Source organism: Oncorhynchus mykiss, chromosome 23, assembly GCF_057628025.1.
Source record: "Oncorhynchus mykiss isolate SJ-2025 chromosome 23, ASM5762802v1, whole genome shotgun sequence".
NCBI lineage: Eukaryota > Metazoa > Chordata > Actinopteri > Salmoniformes > Salmonidae > Oncorhynchus > Oncorhynchus mykiss.
The window spans coordinates 4780284-4798077 of NC_143044.1; the positions used below are offsets into that span (position 1 = coordinate 4780284).

Consider the following 17794-nt stretch of genomic DNA (forward strand, 5'->3'; position numbering starts at 1 on the left):
GTGTGTTCCAGTTCCCACCAATATCCAGCAACTTCGCACAGCCATTGAAGAGGAGTGGGAAAACATTCCACAGGCCACAATCAACAGCCTGATCAACTCTATGCGAAGGAGACGCGTCACGCTGCAATGAGGCAAAAATGGTGGTCACAGAAGATACTAACTGGTTTTATAATCCACTTCCCTACCCTTTTTTAAGGTATCTGTGACCAACAGATGCATATCTATATTCCCAGTCATGTGAAATCCATTGATTAGGGCCTAATGATTTCATTTCAATTGACTGATTACCTTCTATGAACTGTAACTCAGTAATATTGTTGAAATTGTTGCATGTTGCTTTTATATCTTTGTTCAATGTATTAGTATAAAATAACATAATTTCCCCTAAAAATGTGGCATACAATGTAGCTCAATACTTTTGGACCCCACTGTGTGTGATCCTACTTTTATATTGAGTGTTTTATCAAAATGTACACACATAGGGCTCTATCAAAGATTTTTCTAACTAACCCAATATTGAACATAGCCTATCATTTCCAATGGGCGAAAAATGAATCATAGTGGGTAGAACAATAGAGGAAGTGGGCAGAGCCAAGCACGAGCTAGTGAGATCCTATTGGCGCATTCTAGCATTATTTACATATTTTCGTTAGGGAACGCCTACTCTGTGAAGTGCGCAATATCTATATTCACCACTGCACTCCTAAACAACACAATCTTTTGAAACTTTGTCAAAGGGTAAAGTCTACAAAACACAGTCCACTCTGTTAGATGCAGATTCTAGTTTTGGAAAAAGAAAACTGTATGGAGATCAAATATTTCATCAATAATATTTAATCAATAAGAAAATCCATCTTGCTCCATCTTCTCCCAATGCCAGCCACTGGGCTTCTCTCTTATCACCATATTTGGTAGTAAGTGGAAACGCCAACCGGAAGCTTCACATTTATACATCCAATGAAACATTTGACTCATTGTTCGATCTGTGGCTATATTTTAGCAAACCTAACACAATGATAAATCTAAGCGCTGGTGGTAGTGCTATAGGTCCAGGGGTATGTCCAAAATGTTAGTTTTTCGTGCCATTAATACAGGTAACGAGTGGAGGACAGAGGAGCCTCTTGAAGAAGAAGTTACAGGTCTGTGAGAGCCAGAAAGTTTGCTTGTTTGTAGGTGACCAAATACTTATTTTCCACCATAATTTGCAAATAAATTCATAAAAAATCCTACAATGTGATTTTCTGGATTTTTTTTCCCTAATTTTGTCTGTCATAGTTGAAGTGAAGAAAATGATGGAAATTACAGGCCTCTCTCATCTTTTTAAGTGGGAGAACTTGCACAATTGGTGGCTGACTAAATACTTTTTTGCCCCACTGTATGCCTTGACCTCTTTTTCCCCTCTCTTTCCAGATGAAATCCTGCAACTAATGAGGTCTGGCCGCCTGATAAACGCCTGATCCCATCCCCTCCTCCCTTCTCCAGATCAATCTCGGGTGACCTTCACCCATTTCTCACTTCCCTCATCAACTCACTCCTGATCACTTGCTGCATCCCCTCTGACTTCAAATGGGCCTGAGTTTCTCCCCTCCTCAAAAAACCAACAATTGACCAACATCAAAAACTACAAATCAGTATCCCTTCTTTATTTTCTTTCCAAAACACTTGGCATGCGATCTCTGACCAACTCTCTCGTTATCTCTCTCAGAACAATCTTCTTGACCCTAACCAGTCAGGCTTGAAGACGGGACACTCAACCGAGACTGCTCTTCTATGTGTCATGAAGGCTCTCGGCACTGCTGAAGCTAAATATCTATCCTCTGTTCTCATCTGCTGCATTCGACAGCATGAACCATCAGATCCTCCTCTCCACTCTCTCAGGGCTGGGCGTCCCAGACTCTGCACACTCTTGGATTGCATCCTACCTGGCAGGCTGCTCCTACCAGGTGACATGGTGTTCGAGGGGGGTGCACTACGTACTCTCATGACTGGTGTCCCCCAGGGCTCGGTTCTAGGCCCTCTTCTCTTTATATACCAAGTCACTCGGCTCCATCATATCCTCACATGTTCTCTCCTATCATTGCTATATGGATGACACTCAACTTATTTTCTCTTTCGCCCCTTCTGACATCCAGGTGGCAACACGCATCACTGGGTGCCTAGCAGATATCTCAGCTTGGATGTCGGCCCACCAGTTCAAGCTCAACCTTGACAAGACAGAGCTGCTCTTCCTCATTGGGAAGACCTCTCCATCATGGTTTACAACTCCACGGTGTCACCCTCCCAGAGTGCAAAGAACCTTAGCGAGACCCTGGACAACACACTGTCGTTCACTGCAAACATTAAAGCAGTAACTCGCTCCTAAAGGTTCCTCACACAGGAAGGGGCGCAGGTCCTAATCCAGGCACTTGTCATTTCCTGTCTGGACTACTGCAACTCACTGTTGTCTGGGCTCCTCGCTTGTGCCATCAAACTCCTATAACTTATCCTGAACGCTGCAGCTCCCCTGGTGTTCAACCTTCCTAAGTTCTCCCATGTCTCCCCGCTCCTCTGCAAACTCCACTGGCTTCCAGTCGAAGCTCGCCTACACTAAAAGACCATGGGTACTTGGAGCAGCAAGATGAACATCCCCTCCCTACTTTCAGGCTATGATCAAACCCTTCACCCCAACCTGAGCATTCTTTTCTGTCACCTCTGGTCTCTTTGCCATCCCATACCATCCCATATGGGAGGGCAGTTCCCGCTCAGCCCAGTCCAAGCTCTTCTCTTTCCTGGCACCCCAATGGTGGAACCAGCTTCCCCCTTGAAGCTAGGACAGCAGAGTCCCTTCCCATCTTCCGAAAACATCTGAAACTCTATATCTTCAAAGAGTATCTTAAATAATCCCATAGCACCCCCCTCGAACACCCTTCTTACACCGACCCCCAAGATTAACTTTTTTTTCTTCTCCTTAGATCTGACTTTGCTGATAGATACTTTATTGAGGAAAAATGTATTTACCATGACTGTGATATGTGGTTGTCCCACCTAGCTATCAAACTTCTTAAGCCTAGGGGTCCCGCTAGCGGGACAACTTCCACTGAAACAGGAGTGCACGCAATTCAAATAAATGATCATAAAAATTATGGATATTAAGCATTTAGGTACATATAAGTCTCTAATATCGGTTGAATGCTTAAATTCTTGTTAATCTAACTGCACTGTCCGATTTACAGTAGCTATTACAGCGAAAACATGCCATGTGATTGTTTGAGGACTGCTCCCCAAATCAAAATATTTTTACACCAGCACAGGCTTCATAAATTCATAAATAGCGATTAAATATTCACTTACTTTTTGAAAATCTTCCTCTGATTTGTCATCCAAAGGGTCCCAGCTATAACATGTAGTGTCATTTTGTTTGTGTCACCCTTCTTTATATCCCAAAAAGTATGTTTAGTTGGCACCATTGATTTGAGTAATCCACTTGTTCAACATGCAATCCGAAAATCTACCCCTAAACTTTGTTTCAACAAGTCAAAATACATTTCTATTTACTGCTCAGATACCCTAAAATGTAATCAAACTATAATATTTCTTATGGGAAGAAGTAAGTTCAATTGGAAACCGATTTTAGCAGGTGCGTCCTTTCTTCATCGTGTGCGAAAAAACACATTTCCAAGTCTGTGTCCCTGTACTAAAACTGATATATATATATATATATATATATATATATATATATATATATATATATATATATATATATATACACAGTGCCTTGCGAAAGTATTCGGCCCCCTTGAACTTTGCGACCTTTTGCCACATTTCAGGCTTCAAACATAAAGATATAAAACTGTATTTTTTTGTGAAGAATCAACAACAAGTGGGACACAATCATGAAGTGGAACGACATTTATTGGATATTTCAAACTTTTTTAACAAATCAAAAACTGAAAAATTGGGCATGCAAAATTATTATATATTTAAGTTACAAGCCTGAAACCTTGAACATAGACTGCTGACACCATGTGGAAGCCATGGGAATTGCATCCAGGGAGCTAATTATCAGTATGACCTTATTCTTGCCATTCTAAGAGGATGGTCTCTCTCTCAAAAAAAATCTGGTGGTTTTTCATTAGATTTTCTCCTACCATATCTATTGTGTTATACTCTCCTTCATTGTTTTAACATTTCTACAAACTTCAACGTGTTGTCTTTCCAATGGTACCAATTATATGCATATCCTTGCTTCAGGGCCTGAGCAACAGGCAGTTTACTTTGGGCACATCATTCAGACGGAAATTGAGAAAAAAGGGGCCTAGCCCTAAGAATTATTAAAATGAAGGCACTAACTGTAGGTCGATCTGGATAAGAGCGTCTGCTAAATTACTAAAATGTAAAATATAAAATTATACTCATGGCCACCATCAACAGTGTAGGTTACAAAAACACAATAGATCAGACTACAGTCATGGCCAAAACTTTTGAGAATGACACAAATATACATTTTCACAAAGTCTGCTGCCTCTATTTCTATGATGGCAATTTGCATATACTCCAGAATGTTATGAAGATTGATCAGATGAATTGCAATTAATTGCAAAGTCCCTCTTTGCTATGCAAATGAACTGAATCCCCCAAAAACATTCCCACTGCATTTCAACCCTGCCACAAAAGGACCAGCTGACATCATGTCAGTGATTATCTCGTTAACACAGGTGTAAGTGTTGACGAGGACAAGGCTGGAGATCACTCTGTCATGCTGATTGAGTTTGAATAACAGACTGGAAGCTTCAAAAAGAGGGTGATGCTTGGAATCATTGTTCTTCCTCTGTCAACCATGGTTACCTGGAAAGAAACACGTGCCGTCATCATTGCTTTGCACAAAAAGGGCTTCACAGGAAAGGATATTGCTGCCAGTAAGATTGTACCTAAATCAACCACTTATCGGATCATCAAGAACTTCAAGGAGAGCGGTTCAATTGTTGTGAAGAAGGCTTCAGGGCGCCCAAGAAAGTCCAGAAAGCGCCAGGACCGTCTCCTAAAGTTGATTCAGCTGCGGGATTGGGGCACCACCAGTACAGAGCTTGCTCAGGAATGACAGCAGGCAGGTGTGAGTGCATCTGCACGCACAGTGAGGCGAAGACTTTTGGAGGATGGCCTGGTTTCAAGAAGGGCAGCAAAAAAGCCACTTCTCTCCAGGAAAAACATCAGGGACAGACTAATATTCTGCAAAAGGTACAGGGATTGGACTGCTAAGGACTGGGGTAAAGTAATTTTCTCTGATGAATCCCCTTTCCGATTGTTTGGGGCATCCAGAAAAAGCTTGTCCGGAAAAGACAAGGTGAGCACTACCACAGACCTGTGTCATGCCAACAGTAAAGCATCCTGAGACCATTCATGTGTGGGGTTGCTTCTCAGCCAAGGGAGTGGGCTCACTCACAATTTTGCCTAAGAACACAGCCATGAATAAAGAATGGTACCAACACATCCTCCGAGAGCAACTTCTCCCAACCATCCAGGAACAGTTTGGTAATGAACAATGCCTTTTCCAGCATGGTGGAGCACCTTGCCATAAGGCAAAAGTGATAACTAAGTAGCTCTGGGAACAAAACATTGATATTCTGGGTGGCCAGGAAACTCCCCAGACCTTAATCCCATTGAGAACTTGTGGTCAATCCTCAAGAGGCGGGTGGACAAACAAAACCCCACAAATTCTGACAAACTCCAAGCATTGATTATGAATGGGCTGCCATCAGTCAGGATGTGGCCCAGAAGTTAATTGACAGCATGCCAGGACGGATTGCAGATGATTTGAAAAAGAAGGGTCAAAACTGCAAATATTGACTCTTTGCATCAACTTCATGTAATTGTCAATAAAAGCCTTTGACACTTATGAAATGCTTGTAATTATACTTTAGAATTCCATAGTAACATCTGACAAACATATCCAAAGACATTTGTCTTTTTTCACAAAACTTTGTGAAAATGTATATTTGTGTCATTCTCAAAACTTTTGGCCACGACTGTATTTTATGTGGGAGGTCCACAACAAGCAGTTGGTAGTGAGATACTTCCTTGGTTCCAATTCGGATTGATAGCGCACACACCGCTATAGTGAGTGTCACCTGGGGAGTTGTTAACTGTGGCAATTTGAGCGTTTACGAAACAAGGAATGGCAGTTAGCCATTTTCGAAATTGAGTTGAACATTTCCAAACTGACTGCAGATTTTTCCGGCCAGGTTGCCAGTATGGCATCCTCAACCATAGTACCGTTTAGGTACACACCACTTATCAGAGGAGGGCAGTATGTGTCGGCTGGTGAATCACCCAAGCCAAAGAGGACAACCTCATGTAAGGTTATGTTCTGAGTTGAACTTGTCACCTTGTCATTTGCCACCAATGGCGGACTCATAACGAAGTTCACCGGGTGACGTCAGTTGCTGACGTCGAACCCACGTCATTGCACAATGTATGGCATGTAGCCTTGGAAGAATGCAGTGAAGCCAACGGAGTTGGCATAGTTATTTGTGACCAGACTTGGTTGGTTTTCCAATCCATTAGTGGTACCAAACGGTCCATTAAATCTATCCCAATCGGCATCTGTTTGGTGTCACTGCTAGTCATGTACCGGGTGGATCAGTGATAAGCTTTCGAAGTTTAGTTTAATTAGGAGACGCTTGGTTAGAGGCGAGGTAGCTTGAGTAAAACCTCAAAGTTTTGTGTCGCAACATTCCGTATTCAACCAACGTTTTTCTGGGTCCACTGCTCTTTTGAGTTCATTCAGCAAAGTTTCAGATATGAGGGAAATTGTCAACCCCGAATCTATCAGAGCATCACAGTCCTCCAAGACTGCTTTAAGGTATGGCCTGTTCAAGTTGTTTTTTCTCGTCATATCCCCAACAGAGTAGAGTGGGGTTGGAAGAATGGAGTGGTTAATTATCTGTGTTGATTTTCAAAACAGATAACCCACCTTCGTGGCCCAGTGTGTCCTCTATCGGAACGGGAGAGGAATATTCTGCTGCAACACTGCTTACCTTCTGCGTATCCACATCCGTATCAAAGTCTTTAGACAAAACCTGCGGGCTTCTGTCTAGAACGAGCGGTCCCTGGACAGGGATTTGAGTGAGGGCGGGGGTAATGGGAATGTTGATGATATTTGTAGAACACTTTGTTGCCCTTGGAACCACCCATCCCGTATCCGGGATAATTGTCATCAACTACGCTAAATAGCATAGCGCAACGGTCAAATAATCTTACTAGAAAATATTCATATTCATGAAATCACAAGTGAAATATAGCGAAACACAGCTTAGCCTTTTGTTAATCACCCTGTCATCTCAGATTTTGAAATAATGCTTTACAGCAAAAACAATACAAGCGTTTGTGTAAGTTTATCGATATACCAGCAAAACATTATGTATACCAAGCGGCAGGTAACTTGGTCACGAAAATGAGAAAAGCAATCAAATTAATTGTTTACCTTTGATGAGATTCGGATGTTTTCACTCACGAGACTCCCAGTTAGACAGCGAATGTTCCTTTTGTTCCATAAAGATATTTTTTATATCCAAATACCTCCGTTAGTTTGATGTGTTATGGCTAGGAATCCACCGGAAATAGCGGTCACGACAACGCAGACAAAAATTCAAAATTATATCCATAATATCGACAGAAACATGGCAAACGTTTTTTATAATCAATGCTCAAGGTGTTTTTCAAATATCTATTCGATAATATATCAACCGGGACAGTTGGCTTTTCACTAGGACCGGGAGGAAAAATGGCTACCTCTCTGTTTTGCGCAAAAATCACACTGAGAGCCAACAACTGACCACTTACGCAATGTGGAAGTTTACTCTCATTCTTCAAAATAAAGGCCTGAAACTATGTCTAAAGGCTGTAGACACCTTAGCGAAGCCACAGAAAAAGGAATCTGGTTGATATCCCTTTCAATGGGCAATAGGGATGCATAGAAAGACAGGGGCTTCAAAATAAGAGTCACTTCCTGATTGGATTTTTCTCAGGCTTTTTCCTGCAATATCAGTTCTGTTATACTCACAGACAATATTTTTACAGTTTTGGAAACTTTTGAGTGTTTTCTATCCTAAGCTGTCAATTATATGCATATTCTAGCATCTGGTCCTGAGAAATAGGCAGTTTACTTTGGGAACGTTATTTTTCCAAAAATAAAAATAGTGCCCCCTAGCTTCAAGAGGTTTGCTTGTTACCCTTGTGTCCTAACCCTTTGTATGGGTTAGGTGCAGGGACGTAGCGGCCAGGTTGATCTCTACGGGACCTGTTAGGTTGGAGACGTTCATCATAGCTATTGATATTGCGATGGGTAGCCACCCCCTTTGTGCATCATCTTTTACTGCACCTTTCCCTGATGCCGCACCTTCCAATTGGAGTGATTGTTCCCTCCCAAGTTCGAAAACTGAGCTGTCTTTGCTAAGAGCCCAGCTTGCTTGCGATGCTTCAAAGGTTGTGCTCGCAAGCTCTCGGAGTGTCAAGATCAGCAAACCAACGTGGGCAGTAAGGCCCAAGTAGTTCATGAAGTTGGGAGAAATGTTTGACAGAATGGTTTCTGTTTCAGTGAGCATGCCAAAGTAAGCTGAACAAAGCCTATGATAGTGGACTTGTGGGTGTTCATTTCGAGCTTGTTTGATATTGTTAGCCAACGAGCTGTTGTGTTTGCGAGTTGCAGAACGACTGAATTCTATTTTCAAACCATTGCGGAAGTTTTTGACGATTTTGTCAAGTTGATCCCTGCCAAGTGCGTGGGGAGCATCTGCACCCTCCTGTGGGGACTTTTCGGCCGAAAGGCCAAGAGGAAGAGACTGAGGAACCCCTAAGAGATACAGATACAGGTACTCGACCGTAGCATGGATTGTTAAGAGGTTCCTTTGTCTTCTTCAACCTCGTGTTGCGTTTTGGGGTTGCGACTAATTGTAGACCTATGCTGCAGCACATGGTCATCTAGTCTGAATTGTAAATTCTTAACTCGCATGTTTTATACCCCAGGGTAGAAATGGGTGTTTCCATCTTCATGGCATAGTCTCTGGGGCGTATCTAGTAACGAGGCAAGGCGTCAAGAGTTTAGACAACTAAATTCACAGTTCACTTTAACAAAAACATTCTCTTTGATCTGGACTGTTACAATGTTTTCGTTATAATGTTGTCATTTAACTTTTAATAACATAACAAAAACATAAATTTTCATATTCCATCTATTGTTATTACCACCATTTTGGCTGATGAAATATATTGTCCCAAAGTCCATTTATTGCATGTTACTGATCTGAGGTAGATTCTCCATAGGCCCACACAAACATTCCAATCCTTCACAACTGAGAGGACTAAGGATTTTGTCTGCTGCCTTAAGATTTACAATGGGCGTGAGGTGTCATAAACCCCCCCCCCCCCCCCTCCCCCCAATCAATCCTCTATACCTCTCCCTCTCTGGTGGGAGTAAGAGATGTCTCTGTAGGACAATGATCCACAGTAACCTGACCCAAACAGGCCAGTCATGACAGGGGTCAGTGGTCAAGTTGTTGTAGTGTGTCTGCAGACTGTCAATGGACCCAGATTAATTCACAGCCATTGCTATGAAACTGATAATCCTCATCACCATATACCCACTTGTTGACATTTACGGATGTGTGACAATGTAACGTTTGCCATGGTGTCAGTAGCGTTATGCAGCCATGTCACAACCAAAATCACTGTTCAGGGAATCAGAGTCCACCTAAAAGCCTGAACACTGACCTAAAGAGGTTCCTTCAGCCGTAAGGACACCTTTTCATATTTTGATGGAACCGTATTAATACAAGCGGATGTATTCCTACAAGTATTCTGAAACTCTGGCTGACTTTGTCTGCTTAATGAAAAATGTATCAGCTGGTGTCTTCACCAGCCCAGGACAATGCTCCTGTTGTCGCCCTCCTAGGGAAGGAGATGACAGAAGCACCAGCACACAACAGAGACACTTACAGCCTCATCCAATCAGATAACACAATGATTAGACTACAGACAACTTTGATAAATTCCATGACTACAAGTGATTCCTCAAAATAATATATCATTATTCATATCAAGATATTATTGATGCAATTTTGGTAATCACTCAAAGATGACATATTTGGAAATCAATATTATTCCTTTGATGGTCACTTAGAAATATGTCACTATTGGACTGAGCAGGAATGAAAGATTGCAATAAATATTTTTCAAAGTGCCACCTCTTTAAATCATACACTTAGAACAAAAGGTGCTATCTAGAACCTTAAAGGGTTCTTTGGCTGTCCCCATAGGAGAACCCTTTGAAGAAATGTTTTTGGTTGCAGCGAGAACCCTTTTGGTTCCAGCTAGAACCCTTTTGGGTTCTATGTACAACCCTTTCTGCAGAGGGTTCTACATGGAACTCAAAATGGTTCTACCTGGAACCAAAAAGGGTTCTACTTGGAACTAAAAATTGTTATCCTATGGGTACAGCCAAATAACCCTTTTGGAAGCCATATTTTCAGCTGAATGAATCCCCTGGACCCAGAGAGGTGTCTGTGCAAATCAACACTGCTCAAAATAACATTTCACTTGATGTCTTTATCATAGTCTGCACATAGCTTTTACAGCTCTCACTATCAACCAGTGTCAGAGCTGAGAGAAGTCTGTCTGGCGCTCCTGTCTTTAGCATTACAAACATCATGCAATTTTAAAAAATCAAATACTTACGTGGATGTTTTTTCTGTCGGCACAGAGCTGCTGAAATATAGATGTGCCCCCTGTTTGCCCTCTCTTTGACTCTCAGAAGAGGCAGCAGGGCTAGCCAAGTATTATGACACATATGTTTTAGTAGGTTCAAGTTAGTAGGCCTATAGTGAAAGTAGATGTGCCCCCTGTTTGCCCTCTCTTTGTCTCTCAGAGGAGGCTGCAGGGCTAGCCAAGTATTGTGACACATTTTTTACTAGGTTCAAGTTAGTAGGCCGATATTGAATGTGAATGTAGTAGGCCGTGTCTGTGGTGAATGTGTCGTCAAGCTGGAAGTCGTTGTTACACTTGAGGAGAGGACAGCATAACCGCAGGCGATAGAGTCCAGGCGTGTTTGACTCCCTCTATTGAAATAGCTTACAGATGTTTTCAAAGGAGACACTTTCACTATCAACTGACAAGGGATAAATCATTCCTTACCATCTCAGCACTTCAATGTATGCTTGATGACTCGTTCAACATTTTTTCACAGAGTCACATTTTGCACAAACACTTGACTCGAACAACAAACACCCGAGATGAACGGGAAGACAGACCAAAACATCCGTCACTTCCGGATGTTTTAATAGACAGCACTATATGAAGTTAACAAAAAAAAAGCTACAATAATCATAGGCTACTCTGAATGAAACAGACGCATCACGTTAGAGTTGAAATAACTGACACCTTACATACATCTTGCCCGTAGTGTAAAATCTGTTTATCAGAGACGCAACTCGATCAATGAAGCTCCGGGCACAGGCCTACTAGCCTGCAATGTATACTGTAAAATATCCAATATGCATATTCACTTCATTAAATTGTAATGCCAATGACTTCTATCATGGCTTTGGCTAGCCCTTGATCATGACTGTCAGTTCCATTACGTTACACATAAGAGTCATTGGACGAAGGCGTCTTCTGTACGGGAGAGTTTATTTTAGAGCCCTGACGCTTGGTCTGAACATTGACATGCGTCACTTGCGGTAAGGTTTTACAAGCATAAGGACCTTATCTTTCGTATCAGCCAGAAACAATTAAAACAATTTCAAAACGTTAAATTGATACGCACCTTCATGGGGTTAGGTTTAGAGTTCCCACACGGCCATATCTACATGTTACAGCACATGTTTACGGGAGACAGGCGGAAAACAGGGACCACTTGTGCTAATTAGCACGCTCTGAACCCCTATGTGTAACGGAAGAAGACAGCCAGAAACGTGTAGTCACTGAAAAATACTGTCTGCTGCAACTGTGATAAATCCGGTTAAAATGATGTACAGTAAGTGTGTATTTTGCGTTTGAGAAATGATTTACACTGAACAAAAATATAAAAGCAACATGTAAAGTGTTGGTCTCATGTTTCATGAGCTAAAATAAACAATCCCAGAAATGTTCCATACGCACAAAAAGCTTATTTCTCCAAGATAATCCATCCATCTGACAGATGTATCATAGCAAGGAGCTGATTAAACAACATTATCATTACACAGGTGCACCTTGTGTTGCGGACAATAAAAGGCCACTCTAAAATGTGCAGTTTTGTCACACAGTACAATACCACAGATTTCAAAAGATTTGATGGAGCGTGTAATTCGCATATTGACTGCAGGAATATCCACCAGAGCTATGAGTGTCGTTTTAGAGAATTTGGCAGTACGTCCAACCGGCCTCACAACCGCAGACCACGTGTATGGCATCATATGGGCAAGCGGTTTGCTGATGTTAACGTTGTGAACAGAGCGTCCCTGGGGTTTTTGGTATGGGCAGGCATAAACTACGGACAACAAACACAATAGCATTTTATCGATGGCAATTTGAATGCAAAGAGGTATTGTGACGAGATCCTGAGACCCATTGTTGTGCCATTCATCCGCCGCCATCACCTCATGTTGCAGCATGATAATGCACGGCCCCATGTCGCAAGGATTTGTACACGATTTCTGGAAGCTGAAAATGTCCCAGTTCTTCCACCCACTGAGCATGTTTGGTATGCTCTGGATGGAAGTGTACGGCAGCGTGTTCCAGTTCCCGCCAATATCCAGCAACTTCGCACAACCATTGAAGAGGAGTGGGACAACATTACACAGGCCACAATCAACAGCATGATCAACTCTATGTGAAGGAGATGTGTCGTGCTTCACGAGGAAAATTGTGGTCACACCAGATACTGACTGGTTTTATGATCCACACCCCTACCTTTTTTAGTATTTGGCTGTTTTGGCTGCCAGCGCCAGTCTACCTCTGAAAATACCATACTGTATAAGGTCCTGAGTAATGGTAACATTAGGCTCCTTAAGAGTACATATTAGGCTACACTTTGGCTAGAGTGAAAAATGTAGCCTAAAATCTGTATATTCCCATTATTAAGTAGCCTACAATAATATATGAGTTCAACTTCAGAGCTCCTAATAGTAGACTAAATGGTTTACATTTATGAAGATAGAGGGATGGCTGTTGGAAGGAGCTATAGGAGGACCGGCTCATTGTAATGGCTGGAATGGAGTTAATGGAATGCATCAAACATATGGAAATGACACGTTTGACTCCATTCCAACATTACATTCCAGCCATTACAATGAGCCCGTCCTCCTATAGCTCACCATACCAGCCTCCTCTGAAAGATAGCAACTTTGAATTGGTAGGCTACAACAGCGATTCACCTGGTCACCTGACAAGACTCCTCCTTCCACAGTGCTACTCAAGGCAGCGCTAGGCACAAATCTTAGCACGTTCCGATAGAGTGGTGTGTTTGTGGCTGCTAAGCAGAGGGGCTGGAGTCAAACCAAGCTCTTTGAAAAATAAAATCAGGGCTCTGTTTGCACCATGTCTGGCTTCAAATCAATTAGTGATGAGAGTGGCTGATGCTCCGGGTGTGCGCTTCAATGAGAGCGAAAGGGTGACAGACAGTTATTTCTTCTAGATTCGACTGCTGGGCTTAAAAGTGCGATCCTTTGGTTCATCTGCGACTGAACTCAAGACAGACCGATGACTCCCGGAGATTCCAAAACTATCACCGACCTCATGCAAGGTAACCAGATTTTGTCTCCCAGGACGTAGTCTACTTCTCCGTACATTCTAGTCGAATATCTCTCTCTTTCTCTTCATTTGCGACGCAGGCTTATTGCTCTGTGATTGCATTCTGAAATAGTGTTCTTTCTGGTTTTTGGATCAGCCAGGAGAAGTTCCAGCTCAATGTATGTCCGAGTTTTTTGTTAAATATGTAAAATCATATTCTGGTAATCTACCATTGTTCCTCGTTGGACAATTCGAATGGCTTTCGATCCATTACCAATCTAACATTTATATGTTTTCAATATAACGTTATCTTCTATCATGTTCAAAGATAAGAACATGTTTGCACACTTAATATTCCATATTTACATATTAATAGGAAAGCTCTACATCATTTATGCACATCAACTATTTTAAATCCATGCCTAATTCTCTATTTATTTAATCCCAGCCATTCTGGAGTGCACATAGCCTATGACACAGTGTAACTTCAATCACAGACAGTGGATTTAATGATTTAATACATGTTGACGTAAACTGAGGCTTTTTGTCATTTGCGTCTTAAAAAACAATGGAGTTCAACTTTGAAGATCTGATTTTGCACTGCCGCTGATTTTTCACTTACATCGATAATGGGGCATTAAGTGATAAATAGTCGTGTCTGTGTCAGCGATTTGAGCCTTGAATCACAGAAATCCATCAGCAGTTTTTCTGGGGCAGTGGTATTTCTCTTTCCCCCTTTAGGGGGGCCTCTTGGGTTCTCAATTGCAACCTGGGCTCAGGGGTCAATGTAACATATTCAAATTGCATTCATATCCCTCCATTGTTTATGATATAGTTATGCTTCTTTTGATATGTATTTATTGTCCTGAAATTCGTGTGATACATTACACGGCCAAAAGTATGGGGACAACTGCTCGTCGAACATCTCATTACAAAAATCATGGGCATTAATATGGAGTTGGTCCCCTCACCCCCTTTGCTCCTATAACAGGAACCACTAGATAATGGAACATTGCTGCGGGGACTTGCTTCCATTCAGCCACAAGCATTAGTGAGGTCGGGCGCTGATGTTGGTCGATTAGACCTGGCTCGCAGTCTGCGTTCCAATTGATACCTAAAGTTTTAGATGGGGTGGAAGTCAGGGCTCTGTGCAGGCCAGTCAAGTTCTTCCACACCAATCTCAACAAACCATTTCTGTTTGGACCTCGCTTTGTGCAGGGGGGCATTGTCATGCTGAAACAGGAAAGGGCCTTCCCTAAAAGTTGGAAACACAGAATTGTCTAGAATTTCATTGTATGCTGTAGCATTATTTCTTGTCACTGGAACTAAGTGGCCTAGCCCAAACCATGAAAAACAGCCCCAGACCATTATTTATCCTCCACCAAACTTTACAGTTGGCACTATGCATTCGGGCAGGTAGCATTCTCCTGACATCTGTCAAACCCAGATTTGTCCAGACAGATTGTGGAGCGTGATTCATCACACCAGAGGACCAGTTTCCATTGCTCCGGAGTCCAATGACAGTGAGCTTTACACTTGGCATTGCGCGTGGTAATCTTAGGCTTATGTGCAGCCATGTAGTGCATGTTACGAATTCCAATTCATAAAATATGTTAAACATTTGCAATAATGTATGATATGTTACGAATTTGTTGTAGCTAACGTTAGCTAGGTGGCTATCATTAGCTAAGCTAGGGTTTAGGGTTAGTGGCAGTGTAAGCCGGTCTGTGAAAGTAAGCTGGTCCGGTACGGCATACTGACAAAATAAATAGTGGGGGTACAACATACTGGTTCAAACATGAGCCAACAATATATTAAACAAAATGCCAAGAAAACTGTATGCTATTACACTATTATTTGTCATTACTGCATGTCAGTTGCATGAAAAATGAGCGAATGGACTTGAAAACGGGTGGTTTAAACTCCAAAATTGTGTGTGGATCAATGAAAACATTGACGTTTTTTTACCAGAGATGAGTGGCTGAGACCGATGTGCGTAGACACAGGCTACACTTGCTGAATGTCATTAGACTTTTTGGTGTTTCGTAACCATTGGCAATTTTAGCATATAAAACTTGGTGGGGCAAACTCAAATGTTTTGGATGAATGCCACCGAAGCCACTACACAACACTAAACAATACATTAACTGCACTTATAATAGTGCCGGAGGAGATGGCTGCCGTTTTACAGTCCCGTAACCAATTGTGCTATTGTGTGGTTTTTTTCACGTTATTTGTAACTTACTTTCCACGTAATGTTTCTGCCACCGTCTCTTATGACCCGAAAAGAGCTTCTAGATATCAGGACAGCGATTACTCACCCTGTACTGGAAAAATATTTTTGCTTTAACGAGTCGGATGCGAAGGATTTACTCCAGACACCTGACAAGGCCCACATTACCGTCAGTCGCAGGAGAAAGAGACAGAGAAATAGGGAACGTATGTCTGGGTGCCTTGTAAGGATCCGACGGCGAATGGGTAATCTGTCTTTACCATCGGTCCTATTAGCCAACGTAAAATCATTGGATAATAAAATAGACAAACTACCAGAACGTATATCCTACCATTGGGACATTAAACTGTAATATCTTATGTTTCACCAAGTAATGGCTGAACAATGAAACGAATAACATACAGTTTGCGGGTTTTACACTTTTTTTGCTTTTTCAAAAAGAACACCAGTCTCTGGTAAGACAGCTGGTGCACAACATTTAAGGAAGTCTTGAGGTTTTGCTCACCCGAGGTAGAGTATCTCATGATAAGCTGTAGACTACACTATTAACCAAGAGTCTTCATCTATATTCTTCGTAGCTGTCTCTTTACCACAACAAACCGATGCTGGCACTAAGACCAAACTCAACGAGCTCTATACGCCCATAAGAAAACAGTAAAACGCTCATCCAGAAGCAGGCGCTCCTAGTGGCCGGGAACTTTAATGCAGGGAAACTTAAATCCGTTTTACCTAATTTCTACCAGCATGTTAAATGTGCAATTAGCGGGGAAAAAAACTCTAGACCACCTTTACTCCACACACAGAGACGCTTACAAAGATCTCCCTCCATTTGGCAAATCTGATCATAACGCTATCTTCCTGCTTACAAGCAAAAACTAAAGCAGGAAGCACCAGTGTTTCGGGCAATAAAAAGTGGTCAGATGAAGCAGGTGCTAAGCTACAGGACTGTTTTGCTATCACAGACTGGAATATGGTCCGGAATTCTTCCGATTTCATTGAGTACACCACATCAGTCACAGGCTTCGTCAATAAATTCATCGATGATGTCGTCCCCACAGTGACTGTACGTACATACCCCAATCAGAAGCCCTGGATTACAAGCAGCATCCTCACTGAGCTAAAGGCTTGAGCTGCAGCTTTCAAGAAGTGGGACACTAAGCCGGAAGCTTATAAGGGCTTGCAAACCATTACAGACTCAAATCAAATCAAATGTATTTATATAGCCCTTCGTACATCAGTTGATATCTCAAAGTGCTGTACAGAAACCCAGCCTAAAACTCCAAACAGCAAGCGATGCAGGTGTAGAAGCACGGTGGCTAGGAAAAACTCTCTAGAAAGGCCAAAACCTAGGAAGAAACCTAGAGGAACCAGGCTATGTGGGGTGGCCAGTCCTCTCCTGGCTGTGCCGGGTGGAGGTTATAACAGAACATGGCCAAGATGTTCAAATGTTCATAAATGACCAGCATGGTCCAATAATAATAAGGCAGAACAGTTGAAACTGGAGCAGCAGCACGGCCATTTAGGCGCCATCCCAGACAGGATGACCACATCAGTGACTCAAACCACTCAGGTGACGCACCACTCCCAAGGAAGGTATGAGAGAGCCCCAGTAAGCCAGTGACTCAGCCCCTGTAATAGGGTTAGAGGCAGAGAATCCCAGTGGAAAGAGGGGAACCGGCCAGGCAGAGAAAGCAAGGGCGGTTCGTTGCTCCAGAGCCTTTCCGTTCATCTTCCCACTCCTGGGCCAGACTACACTCGATCAGATCAGTCTTCAGTAAAGACTTAAAGGTTGAGACCGAGTTTGCGTCTCTGACATGGGTA

General features: G+C 42.3%; 1 protein-coding gene and 1 pseudogene across 1 annotated transcript in view; one reads left to right on the plus strand and one right to left on the minus strand.

Annotated features, from left to right (window-relative positions):
• LOC149972473 (uncharacterized) overlaps positions 1 to 17794 on the minus strand; it is a 50833-nt pseudogene that overhangs the window by 23818 nt on the left and 9221 nt on the right.
• LOC110502311 (heparan sulfate glucosamine 3-O-sulfotransferase 1) overlaps positions 13410 to 17794 on the plus strand; it is a 75402-nt gene continuing 71017 nt past the window's right edge. The window contains exon 1 of the mRNA XM_021580245.3: positions 13410 to 13753. The gene's annotated coding sequence lies outside the window, so the exon portion shown is untranslated. The remainder of the gene's footprint in view (positions 13754 to 17794) is intronic.